Source organism: Protopterus annectens, chromosome 13.part0, assembly GCF_019279795.1.
Source record: "Protopterus annectens isolate FY-2018-M chromosome 13.part0, PAN1.0, whole genome shotgun sequence".
In the NCBI taxonomy this organism is placed as follows: Eukaryota; Metazoa; Chordata; order Ceratodontiformes; family Protopteridae; genus Protopterus; species Protopterus annectens.
This window is the reverse complement of record NC_056747.1, coordinates 1,024,826,331-1,024,840,853: the sequence shown is the minus strand read 5'-3', so window position 1 is coordinate 1,024,840,853 and position 14,523 is coordinate 1,024,826,331.

Below are 14,523 nucleotides of genomic sequence, written 5' to 3'. Positions count from 1 at the left end.
CAAAGATGTTGTGCTGGTTAGCGCGGTGCACAGCTACACGCAAATGTATTTAAATATGCTCAATACTGGCAAAATCTGCTTAGCAGTGCTTTATATTCCTTAAAATAGGGTACTCATGCCTCAGAATGCATAAACATTTCACTTTCATATATATAGTTCATGCACTACTACCAGTGGCGGCTGGTGACTTCAAATCAAAGGGGGGCTGCAGGAGACAGCTGAATGGGTGGGGTCAATGGGAATGGGTGTGGCCAATTAGAAAGGGGAGGAACTATGCTCAAAACCACAAAAACTGTAACTTTAATTAAATACGCTGCCCTGGGTGCCAAACCATCATTATGAGAGTCCAATCAAGACAAAATGAAGTGTAGAAGAAAAAACATATTTCAATCCATTGGCTGCATGACAGCTTACTTAATATCTAGATGGAAACAAAAAGGTTGTGAGGCATGAAAAAATAAATTACTTTTTAAATACATTACTGGAATGCTAGTCAAAATCAAGTATAAGAAAAACAAGCAGCACTCAGCTCAATCCACTTCTCCTTGTACTCCAGTTCTAATTATAATTTATATTCAGCTTTATTAAAGTACCAAGTAGCATGCTGAAAGTAGCAATCTCTGTGATACCCCCACTTGTAAAAATGTTTCTTATCCAAAAAAAACCTGCTGCTGACAACAACTATCTACTTGTTTTATTGGGAAAACATGATCAAAGTAAAAAATGAAAAGCAAATGGGAAACAAGCTCAACATACATTGCTTAAAGGATTACTGCACAGGAAATGGACCACACATGATAGATTGGCACTCTGTTTAGTTTGCAGGTAAAGCCTGTAATGAGCTCTTAAAATAATGTAATCCTGTCCTTTATTACAAATGCTGTCATATGCATTTCAATACCCAAGGCTTATATGTTATCCAGTTATATAAGTATTCTCTGCATGGCAACAACAGAAAGGCTTTCAATGTTGGCAATTCTTTAACAGTATGCTTATTAAAACTTACTTGCATCTTACAGTCTCAGACAAGCTTACCAGATGGTCATTAAAGCATTGCTACTTAAACACAGAGCAACAGGCACTTTCTGAATAATAATAAGCATAAATCAACAGTATAAAATATGACAGAAACCAGAACATTCTGCAAAATCAAGGACAAATGAAAAGCCATTGTAGTACTTGTGTCTACCTTGGATGGGGGGATAGTCTGCACATTTACACTGCATAACTGCTCCTTGCCTTGCTTGGATACATCCAGAGTCACTACATGGGGAGTGGGCAACAAGTATGTCACAATTTGAAATGTCTCTGGCTGACTGCAATGGCCCTGACACATTTGTCATACCTCTCAACCTCAGAGCAAGAAATCTGGACAAAGCCATACACAGAAGTGGGACAAAGGCCCAAAATAAGGACAATTTTTAAATACTGCTCTTATAAACTTAGAAAGATAATAGAATATTAGGTCTTGCATTAGTATACATTTTCTGAAGGGTATGAAATCTGAAACTGAAATGTCTGTCATTATTTTCTAACTTCAGTCTTTAATGATTTGCCAAAAAAAACCCAGAATTTTATGAAAAATGGACCAGAAATGTGATTCAAAAATATAAAATAGCCACACAATACAGCTGGGAATCTGTCAAAGAAGGGACACTTTTTAACATTAGTACTGCTAATTTGAGCAGCTGACAAAATAAAAGAATCTACATGCATTTCTGAAATAAAAGTAATCTATAAATGATTATTACAGTTATTTATTTATTGTAAACCCTCCATGTTTTCTTCCAAAATTGCCATTTTGTGGAGGGATTATTAGGAGAAGAGCAACATTTTGAGCCAAAATTGGGGACAGTTGAGAGGTTTGGATATGTCTAATTCTATAAAGCAATTTATTTGCATGTACCTCTCAACCCTTTAATGCAGGAAATCTGGACAAGGCCAAATATATGGGGGGAACATATAAACAGTACTAAAAATTGTTCTTGTATAAACTGAGACAATTGATCGAATAACAGGTCTTGCTTTAGCATGCATTTTTCTGAAGGTTATGAAGTCTGAAACTCAGTGTTTGTCATTATTTAGTGACTTCATTCCTAAACGATTTGACAGAAAACCACAAATTTTATGAGGAACAATCCAAAAATAAGAAGCAAAAATCTATTCATTCTGAAAAAATCCAGACAGTTGAGAGGTATAGTTCAGCCAAGGCTGTCTTTGAGTTTGCTGCCCTTCCCCCCCTCACAAAATCATGGTCAAATGGAGCTTCCCCCCTACAGCCATTACAATGAACCATTACTTGGCTATTTCACCCCATTTACCATAAACACTAATGTGCATACTGCTTTACTTCTGAGATGATTTGGACTTCATTTGAAAGTTTTATTTTGCATTTTACAGCTCAAACACTAATAGATATCATATCTGCTAAACAAAGCAATGCAGTCTCACAATGAGAACAGACTTAGCATTAAATCTTCACTGCACTTGAAAACTCACATTCACTGAAACAGCATTGAAACCCACATTCAAAGAAAATACATTTTGCCGGTGGCAGATTAACTTTGGGTTTGGGCTGTTTTCAAATCACAGGCCCCTTGCACATGAAACATACACATGCTCTTTCATACACCTTCCCGATTGTATTAAATTATATTCTTTGTACAATACAGTACAGTTTTAGATGGTGTTTTAAATTTATTGTTTTGAATTTTTTCCAGTAAACAATGAAACAAAATGCATGCACCAGTAATGACAAAACTGCCCAATTCAGAACATTTCCATCATAAAAGTCTACTCAAACTTCTACAGTCCACCAGTATCAGTACATGTGCACAATCTCTGAAGAAGTAAAAGTCATCTAAATAATTCCACATTAAAGAGATCTGTAACTAATGAAGAGGTTGCTGCTAGCAAACAACTTTGTATTTCATTGTTTCATCTACAAATAAAGTGCCTGTTACCCTTGAGGAGTAAATTGCCTATCTTACACTAAAAAAATGATAAGCTAGCAATATTGCAATAGGGAATGAATGGCAAACTGATAGCAGGTTTATAGTTGCTAGGTATCTTTACCAAAAAGGAGTGCAGCATCCACCCCTTTTGCAACACAGTACGGTATCAGTAATGCATCTATCTACTGTGGGAGTAGAATCCACAGCCTTCTGCATCAAAAAGCAAATATACTACCTGTTGTGCTATTAACAACGCAAGCAGACTCAGCATAAGCAGCACTAAACTTTTGCTCCCCTACAGCTCTCAGCTCCTTGTAAAATCTACTCACTCAGCTGTATCTCTGAACTTTGCAGCACAAAGAAATCTGGAAAAAGCCAAAGTTTATTGTGGGGTGGGGAACAAAAGCCCAAAAACCAGGGACACATTTTAAACGTTGCTTGTATAATGTTGGAAAGTTGCTAGAATAAAATGCTGTGTTACCACCATACATTTCACTGCCAAGCCTTAAATCCAGGACCCTGTGCAAAACAGTCAGAGCAACATACCACTATGCCAAATCAGCTGTTTTGTGAAAGAGGAAGACAGAAACCTAAATGGCTACCATTTAGTGAATTCAGTTCTCACCATAGTACAGCTGTCAACCTCTTAGCACAAAACACCTGAACAAAGCCAATAATGGGTGAATACATCCCCCAAACATTCAGTGAATTCAGTTCTCACCATAGCTCTCAACCTCTTAGCAAAAAACACCCAGACAAAGCCAGTAATGGGGAAATATAGCCCCCAAACATATTCAGTGAATTCAGTTCTTACCATAGCTCTCAACCTTAGCATAAAAAACCTGGATGAAGCCAATAATGGGGGAATACAGTCCCAAGAATAGGGACAAATTTCAAATATCCATCATATACACTTAGAAAATTACTAGAATAAAAGCTTTTGTGTTACCATGCACTATCTGAAGAATATGAAGTCTGATATTCAAATGCATGTCATTTTTAACATTTGTTAACCAGGAAAGTCTGACTTGGAACAAAAGCTAATTTTCAGCAGAGGCCCAGGGAGAAACACTCCAGACAGACACATATTTTGGAAGATGGGAGGACACACAGAAAGTAAAGCACCCCAGCCAAGAATCAAACCAGAGAGCCTGCAGTTGTCAGGCAACAATGCTACCACTGCACCAATGCATTACTGGCTTTGCAAGGACACAAAATACAGAAACCACAGATTTTATGAGGAATAGAACTAGTATGAGGGAAAAAAACTGCAACATTTTTACAAATGGTGCTGGGTAGGATATTCAGGCTCTTGCCACCTGGGTCCAAGGTACAGGGTTCAAGCCTTATTCTCTATCCACCACCATGTAGCCCCTGGGGTATTTCACACACATCTAAGCTACTGTAGCTAAGCAATGGGCAAACCCAGGCAGCTATATCAGAAGAAAAAAAATTCTATTTATTTTTTATTCTGTAAGTTTTTTAACATATGGGGGAGTGTAGTGTGAAATTGTACACGTGTGAGCAGACTCGCTCATTTAAATGGAAGTTGCGGCATTTCTTCATTCAGGAGCGTGGATATTTGGACTGCTCGGCAGTCCGACATGCCCCCTAAACACGTCCACACTCTGTGTAAGCTTTAGAGTTGAGGCAGTGCGCCCTCATTATTATGCATGGCGCTCTGCCGTCATACTCTTACACTGGCGCTTCTGTGCAAAACTAATCTAGTCTTACATGGAAGATTAGTGAATCAGGGGGGATAGCTTTAATACATCATATCAGACCATGGAAACAGGGAGGATTAAACGTTCCTGATATAGAAACATATATAAAAGCATCAATATCTAATACAATCTCAGATTGGATAAGTTCAAATTACTCTGCAAATTGGAAATAATTACTAACTGTAATATCAAAAAATGAATTTACAAAAATTTCAAATAGATAAAAACAATTTGTCATGGCACATATGTATTAGTATGCAATATAACATAACTAAACCCACTAAAACCGTATGATTAATTATTACATTGACTCATTTAGGAAAATTATTAATGCAAATATAGATTTAAAAATTTGGTTTGATCTTTCAACAGCATTTATACTCACAAAGAATTTTCCACATAAAATATAATGAGACATTATTAATTCCTAGGAACAGAAAGGATTTGTTTGTTGGCTCCAATGTATCAAAGAACTAAAAGTTTTAGATATGCAAGTAATAAAAACAACATACAAGATTCCACAACAGGGCTGGCTAACTTTAGAGAGTAATCTGTCATATTCGCAAGATTTAAGTAGAATAATTAACAATTCTTCATTTAAAAAAAATACCTAAATTTACGAAATACATACACAAAATCATATATAATGACTTTGACATGAGAAACAGTATTTCAAAATTTTACAAAATATTGGTAAACTGTAAAACAACACCCAAAACCTCATATTGGAAATATATAACAAAAGGACACTCAATACAGTTAACTGAAGATATTAAAACAAATATCTTATTATCGATAAAATATACATCTTTTACACAATAGTGGAAAGTATTTAATTGGAAATGTTTACGCAGAGCATTCTTAACCCCAAATAGAATCAGTAAAATTAGTTCTTCCATAAAATGAATATGTTGGAGATGTGAACAAGTACACAGTGCAGATTGGAACCACATTTTCTTTGAGTGTGTTAAAATTAAACCATTTTGGAATGGTATCAATAACTTTCTACAAGCTTTATTTAATGAATCATTTTTGAAAACAGGCTCTGTGGAACCTAGTCGGACTTTCCCGGTCAACAAATGTTAAATAAATAAATAAATAAAATAAAATAAATTTAACTAAAGCTCTTGCATTATTAAATGTGAACGAAGGTCATCATTTGAATAGGTCAGACATGTATCTAGTATGGACTATACCTGCAATTTCAAGGAAGTGTATAACAAGAAGATGGAATACAAACACAATACCAGCTTTGGAAGTTTTCTACAGCCTACTGAAGACCACAGCATTATTAGAAATTAAAATTAAAGAAATAAGAATGTATCCAAAGCCATTTATCAACAACTCTTGGGGAAAAGTCTTATCGTTGATTGACACTATACGACAATTGATCAGACACTGATAATGGATTGGACATACTTATAAAGTAACTGTACACACTAAGATCTGTTATAGTGTCAGGCTAATGTAAATAGTGCACATAGTTATTTAAGATGGTATGTATAAATACTATAGAATTCATTCAAATGTATTTGAAACATAAAAAAAAATTTTGAGAAAAAAAGAATAATACCACCATTAATCCCATATCTCTGACAAACCATATGTGATTCTGAATAATCATACATGATTCTGCATGAACACACTTGTACAACTATTATCACATATCAGCAATCTATGAGGGTAATCCAGCTCACCATCCTGACACTGCAACATCTGCTGTAGGTGTTAGGAGAGACACTGCTATACCTGTATGTGACATTATGATCACAACAGGCTAGTTGACTAGTGTGGATGGCATATATCTACACTGTCAGGAGTGTAACCTGTGCCATCAGTGTTGTCAAACAGCTATGTATGTACTGTGTGCATTACAAGAATAGGTATCACACATGCACTGGTGTAACACCTTGATAGGTGTCTGGCACCATCATGCAGTAATGTTTATGTAACAAGAAGAATACCTAGGTATGGCCAATAAGATGTTTGACAGCTCACTGTGGCAAAGGTGGCACATTTCAGTTGCACATCACTGAAAGATGTGTAGGGACATACATGTAGAACGGTGAATTATACTCAGTTATTGGAGTGATGAAGGTTGTGAACTATGGAAGTATTGCAGCCTCTAATGTGGATGTCTTGCACATACTAAGTTGTGTTACATATAAGGGAGTAGTCACCACTGTGGCCACATGCTGGTGGACATTCCAAATGCCATCTACTCCAGGACACAGGTCACATACCGATTGGTCTGATTATAGGGTGTTATGTCTACATTATCCTCGGGCTGTACGTTTGTTTTCATAATGTAACAAATCCCCCTATTTTTTTTTGTTTCATCTCATGTGTTGTCATGGCTGTGGTAGCAATCTTTGGTGTGTGCTGATACTGCCTGTGTTATACTAATATCACAGTTGGACTAAATGATTGCCCACAATCTGTAGTCCTCCAGACAGCTGTTTGGACACAGTATGTGTATGTCATATTAGATGTCTGTGACTTAAATAAGGGACAGAAAAGGGTCTAGCGGACAGCCCTGATGCACGGACCTGATCACTGGACCTGAGATATAGGTCATTCCACACATTATAACATATTTAGATGCCATGTATGTGATCCAGTGGTCTACCCACTTGGTGATATAGATGTTTATTGCCACATCCAACAATGTAGAATGAATGCCTCAGTGTGGATTTGTGTCAAATGCCTTGGCATGGTCAAGTACCACAGGATGACAGTGTTGTCATTATGCATGCCCTCACTGACCTGTTTGAGGACATCTAACAGATGTAACAGACATAGATGTAGCATTAACAATTCACACATGTATGTCGTACACAGTTGGGATATTACTAGAGTCCATTTAGAAAATGTCCATGATGACATGTTGGTTTACCTCAGAGATGAGGAGAGTCAGGATGTTTCTATACATACATGTATCAGATGCTGTCCTCCCCAACTCAGATGGATGCATGTTGATGTACACCCTCCTACGTGAGCATAGTCCATGTGGAGGGTGTGTTGAAGTGTGTACCTAACTGTGTCAGGTAAGTGCATGTTCTGACTCAAGCTATAAGCAATCTGTGATGTTGTCAAACCCCATTGATTCTGTGTGATAGGCCTGGATGAAGATAAAACAGTGCATACTGATTACTTTGATCTGGCCTGGGGTTTAAACACAATCCCCCACTCAGGTATCATTGAGAAACTCTTCCAGCTGGGAATTATCCCTTATGTCAGTAGATCGTTAAACAAGTGGCTCACTGACAAAACACATATTGTGAAAGTTGGCGAATCAGCCTCTACCAGTAGAGCTGTCACCATTGGCATAGCCAAGGATCTGTGCTTGACCCTTTACTGTTTGGAATTTATTTCTGAACAGTCCAAGCTAAAGTATAAAGTATATAGTCTTTGACTTACCACATTTGCTGATTCTTGCATATTGGGAGCAATCACTGAGTCCAGCTATGATGATAATATACTACTTGAGGGGCTAACACAGAAAAATGATTGGCAACAAAGCCACACAGTCTACAAATAAACACAAAAATCTGTCATTATTTGGTCCTTCTGCAAAGTGGAATTCCATGTTAATTGCAGCATTGACAACACTCTCCCTATGCTCAGTGGTGCAAGACATGTTAACACATGTAGATAGCAATTTGAACTTCAACCACCAAGTGTCCACAGTGGTTGGAAAGGTATATAATGCACCATATAGGTCAGACCATTGTATCCAGATCTGAGGATGTTATAACAGCACTATACCCAAACATCATCAGAGCACTAATAGAGTATAATGCTCCCTTTTGCATGTACATCTCAAGACAACTGCAGCAGCTGGAGAGACCACAAGGGCTTCTCACCAAGAAAATACAGGGCCTAAAAACCATGCCATGACATACATGGATAGACTGAAAGCTCTGTCACTGTAATCTGTATCATATAGGATGAGGTGACTTGTGCCTGGCATACAGGCCAATCTCTGACCCTACCCTAATAGGAATATTGCACATCCGCAAATTAGTTACAGCTGATGACATCAGTAGAGTCTGGTGAGAGGAAGCTGGCAATAGCAGTGTCCTACATCTTCTTCTTCTTTTGGCTTTTCCTGGTTAGGGGTCACCACAGCAGATCATCTGTCTGCTCATGATTGGCAGTGGAGTTTTACGGTATCGAGTTGCCAGCCCGGCACCCAACCTTCCACAGAAGGCGCACACATGCACACACTCACACCTAGGGCCAATTTGGAGTGTTCAATCCACCTACTGCATGTCTTTGGGATGTGAGAGGAAACCGGAGCACCCAGAGAAAACCCACATGACCACAGGGAGGACATGCAGACTCCGCACAGAAGGCACCCCAACCGAAAATCGAACCAGAGAACCTCTTGCTGTGAGGCGGCAATGCTAACCACTGCACCACCGTGGCCGCCCAATAACAGTGTCCTACATGCTAGTGTAAAATGCCCTCTGTAATGTCAAGCAAGTGCACAAACACACATTCCCCAGTTAACACTGTCATTTTTTTTCCATTCCTGGCACCAATGAGCCTACCAGGATTGGGCACTTTTTTATCTTGGGTCGTGCACCCAGCTATCTTTTTTAATTTTTAACCCACTTCTGTCCATGATATATGCTATATAAAATACAGTCTATATTTCAGTGTCTTCTTGGTGAGATTTAGTGAAACAAACAGGGTCCATCTCATGAAGGTACTCACAAGACTTGACAATGAATTCAGTTTCACCAATACTACTTTCCTTTGCTTGCTGACTCATCATCTCTCCATTCGGACCCCAAGAGTATAATGCTCCCTTTTACATTAACTCACCAGACTCCTGCAGCAGCTGGAGAGACCACAGAGGTTTCTCACCAAGAAAATACAGGGCCTACAAACCGTGCCATGACAAATGTGGATAGACTGAAAGCCCTGTCACTGTAATCCATACCATATAGGATCAGGTGACTTGTGCCTAGCATACAGACCAGTCTCTGCCCCAGCCCTGATGGAAATACTGCACATCTGCAAATCAGCAATAGCTGATGACATCAGCAGAGTCTGGTGAGAGGAAGATGGTAATAGCAGTGTCCCACATGCTGGTGTAAAATGCACTCTCTAATGTCAAGCAAGTGCACAACTGCACATTCCCCAGTTGACTGCAGTGAGAATAGAACCCTTACCTATAGTCTTCTGACTAGATGGACACACACATGCCTCCCAGTTGACTGCAGTGAGAACAGAACCCCTACCTATATAAGTACACTGACTAGAGAACTCAGTACTTTACACAAGGTCCACAGCACAAGTCTGACTTTTACAAGGTTGTAGGACAACTTATAGTGGATGACATTAGCACTGGATGTTGAAGAGAAGATGTTGGGAGGCCTACATGAAATGGATGTGTAGGCATGTTCAGCTGTCACGGTATTTCAAGTTCTGCATGTTACCAGATTGATGAGGGTGCAATGTGTAGTATTTAGTGGTTTTGTTCTAATGTGCAGATATATTTTAAAAGACAGCTTTACAAACTATATACAAACAGGTGTCCACATTACTGCAAGTATTGGAAATTCTGAATGTGTATTGTTATTCTAAAGATGTATATGGTATATAGGTTCATAGGTTGATACTAGACTATCTGGCCTAGGGCATTTACAAGCCTAGGCAGAGTGTGTTTGGCTTTCACCACCCTTCTTAGATTAGTTGACTGTGCCTCTGTATAGTAGGTTACAGAAGATAGCCCATTTAAGGTTTGTTTACCATGCCTCTGTCTAGCAGTGACACAGAAGAGATCCCAGGGGTAAATTTACGATCTCCCATACAAACGTCAAGATTCTTCTTGAAGAGGGTCATTGAGGGGCTCTGTCTGACATGGATTGGGATTTTGTTCCAGAGTGAGGGGAGCCTCTGGGATATGAATCTGTCCCTCCAGCATGTTCTATTTATTTCTGTGCTGAGGTTTAAGTCACTGGAGCATGTAGTTCTGATGGATTTGGATTTCTTGAGGTGGAGCATGTCCACTAATTCTGGGTTGGACATGGCTTTATACGTCAGGCACAGATCACCTCTGAGTAGGCAGTAAGCAACTGAGTAGAGCTGGAGTTTCTTTAGCCTAACTGTGTAGGGCATCTGTTTGAGTCCCTTGATCCTCTTGGTGAGGTACTTTTGGGGTTTTTCTAGTTGTAGCAAGTGTCAGATAAGGTACATCCCAAATGGGGCATTGTATTCAATTATGGGCCTGATGAGTGATGAGTAGAGGGGCACAATGACCTCTCTTGATCTAGATGTGAAACCCTTCGTGATAAGGTGGGCTATATAGAATGTCTTTCTAACCACTTTGGCAATGTGATTGTCAAAGGAGAGATTGCAATCCACTTGGGTACCCAAATCCCTAATTACTTCTTCCATACTTAATGGATTACCACCTATGTGGTAATTTGTGGGCACTTTGTTTTAGGCCATGGCTCTGGCACCAGTTATCCATCTCTGTGAGACTTTTTTGGAGGATGCTTGTGTCAGCCGGTGAGTCAATTATGGCCCCCAGTTTGCAGTCATCTGCAAACTTTGTCAGCCATAGTCCTCCTGTGTTAGCCTGTACCTCAGAGAAATATATACTGAACAAGAGAGGTCCCAGGACTGAGCCTTGTGGGATGCCACTTGTAACTGGTTTAGAGTCTGACATGGCACCTGCAATTCTGACCATGTGGGTTCTATCCCTAAGCCAGTTTGCAACCCATCTTGTGACATAGGGGTTGATATTTAAGCTGGTGAGCTTATTTATGATGCCCGAGTGGGGTATTCTGTCGAAGGCTTTTGCAAGGTCAAGGTAGGCTGTGTGGACTACCTTCCCTTCGTCTATGGCCTTGGTGACTGTTTCAAAGAAATTGACCAGGTTCAAGAGACAAGATCTGCCCTTAACAAAGACGAATTGGGTAGGATCCAGTGTTTTTGAGGTTCCCAATGTCTTTGTTTATGAGTTCCATGATACGCTCCATAGCTTTGCAGATCAGGCTAGTTAGGCTTATAGTGAGATAGTTTCCGGGGTCCGTTGTGGCACCACCTTTATGGAGTGGGACCACTGTTGCTTTTTCGCCATTCTTTGGGTACATATCCTGTTGTAAGGCTGAGACTGAACAGTGATTTTAAGTGAGGGTTCAGTTCTTCTTGGAGCTCATGTAAAACGCAGCCTGGGACACCGTCCGGTCCCATTGATGCTGTGTTTTTTGCTTTGGAGAGGGCAGCTCACACCTTTGCATCTGTTATGCCAGGGAGGCTATACTCTGTTGGGATAGGAGTTTGCACTGAACCTGTCTGCCAGGATGTTGGCAATGTCTGTGGTTTCATTGTATTATTTGTCATTTTGCACTAACTCAGAGCATATCTGGGAGTTTCCACCCAGGTTTCTGACATAACTAAAGAAAGCCTTGTGATTATCTTTAGCGTCTTGTGCAATTTTTCTTTCAAAGCTAGCCTTAGATGATTTTATGAGGGATTGTAGTTTCTTGCTTGTACTGATCAGAGTTGCCTTCCCTTTTAGGGATTTTGTTGTCTCATGTAGTAGCTTCCTCCTTCTGTTGTACAGCTTATTTATGGCTGGGGTCCACCAGACAGGTCTCCTGCCTTTGGAGGAGTGTGTCTTGGTTTTATTTGGGATAGCACGATCCATGCATTCCTGTAGGTATCCATAGAATGTGTTTGTAAAGGATTCTGCGATTTGGGACGTATTTTCCACTAGCCCTGGGGCTTTGAAGGATTCCACCTCGGTTTTGAGAAGTGGGACGTTTGTTTTTGAGAAGTTTTTGACCGTGATTTTCTTTGCTGGGGGTGGGGACGGGATATGGATGTCCATAGTGATTAATTCATGGTCAGATCTTACCAATGAGGGGTATACCTCTGGTATGGAACACAGAGACCCCATGTTGGTGATGAGCAGGTCCGATATGTTTTCTCCTCTTGTGGGAGGGGTGACCAGTTGTTCCATAGCATTTGAGGTTATAAATTCTAGGAACCGTTGGGCTAGGGTGTTGGGGCTTGGGTAGTGCTCCTGGTCTATGTTTGGGTAGTTAAAGTCACCCAATATAATGGTGTTTGGAGAGACCTTCATATTCTCCAGTGTCTTCAGGAAAGCCGAGTGAGGTTCCTGAGTTTGGGAGGGTGGTCTGTAGCAGGCTACAAACTGGAAGGCAGTTTTGCCCACTGTTAGTTGTACATGGATGGTCTCAGATGCTTCGTGCAGTGCCACTAGCCTGGAGGTATGGGTATCTTTGATGAATATGGATACTCCCCCTCCTCTTGTGGTTCAGTCCGAGTTTTGAGGCCGAAAAGCATGGTATGAGGTATAGCCTGGTAGTGCTGGGGTACTCTCGGGAGCCTTGAACCAGGTTTCTGTTACTGCACAGATATCAATATTCTCCATACTGAGGAGAGCCTCGAGTGCATGCATCTTGAGGTTTAGACTTCTGGCGTTGAGCAGCATTACCCTTAGTTTCTTTTTCCTTGTGTTGCCTAAGGAGGTGGGTTTGTCTTTTGAGCCTTGCCTAAAAAAGGCATTATGGGAGTGGCAAGAGCCTTGGCCAGTATTTGAAAACCCAGGGGTGACAGGTGCAAGCTGTCCCTAGTGAAGCAACGTGGCTTGTCAAGCATGTCATCCCAGGCTGACAGACACTAGATCCCCTTTGAGTGACACCAATACTTTAGCCAATTGTTGAAATTGATCATTTTGTCTTTATACTGTGGTATCATTCTTGGTGAGGGTAAGATGCTACTCAAGGTCAGGGTCATACTGGCCTGGGCCACATGATCAGAGAGCTCCTCTATGTCTCTTTTCATGTAATCCAGGGAGGTACGTCTCAGGTCATTCACACCAGCATGGACAATGATGGAGTCATATTTGTACTTGCTTTGGAGTGACCTGAGTGCTTGTGTTATGTGGCGGATCCTGGCACCCGACAGGCAGCTTACAGTGACCTTCTCCTATAACACAACATTTGTTATTAATTTATGCACTGTAGATGATATATTTGTGAACAAGTACAAAGAGATCAGGGTTGCAGTGCATGGGGGAAGTAACAGATAACTGCACTGTAAATATATGAAATTTTCTTGGATAGGGCCTTCAACTTTTCTGTTTTCACATGTAGTTTCATGTCATGAATGCTAAATGGACAGTAAACAATAGTAATACATGCTATTGTACACTTCACATAGAGCACCACTAAGCAGCAGGTTTGCACAATGGTTTGCAAAGTGTTAGTACAAGCAAGATACACATTTCTACTGCTTTTCCTGTTTCTGTGTAGTTAAGTAGTGCACAAACCCAAGCCTCAGTGCTAAAAGTCTAAGACTTCTCAGTACTGAGGGTATGAAACACACCTGCTGCATAGCTGATTCTGTTGCGGCATTCACACACTTCATTTTGAGTCCAGATGACATAGTGTTCAAATCCAGGTGCATGTAATACTTTTAAATAAGTAGCGATAATGCATAGAAATAAATCTTTATACTACACTGACTATGTGTTACTCTGTGTTGAAGTAGCACAACATGTTTAAGTGGCATTGCTCGGAGGTAACTACACCACAGAAGATCCATTCACCATCTTTTGGCATTGGTGTGCAATGCCAAACTCCATGCAAACATAGAAGCCAAAAAGTGAAAGTGTTTATTGTTTTTTTTTTTTTTTTTTGGTACTTATGCGTGTTTTGTGTGATTCTATTTTTGACCAGATTATAGGTGTTAAAATGGGGTAGATAGGAAAGTGGTGAAATGGGGGCTAAGCGGGGGGAAGAACAAAGGAAAAGCAATATAGGAATGTACAGGAGGGAGGTAGGAAAGAACCATAC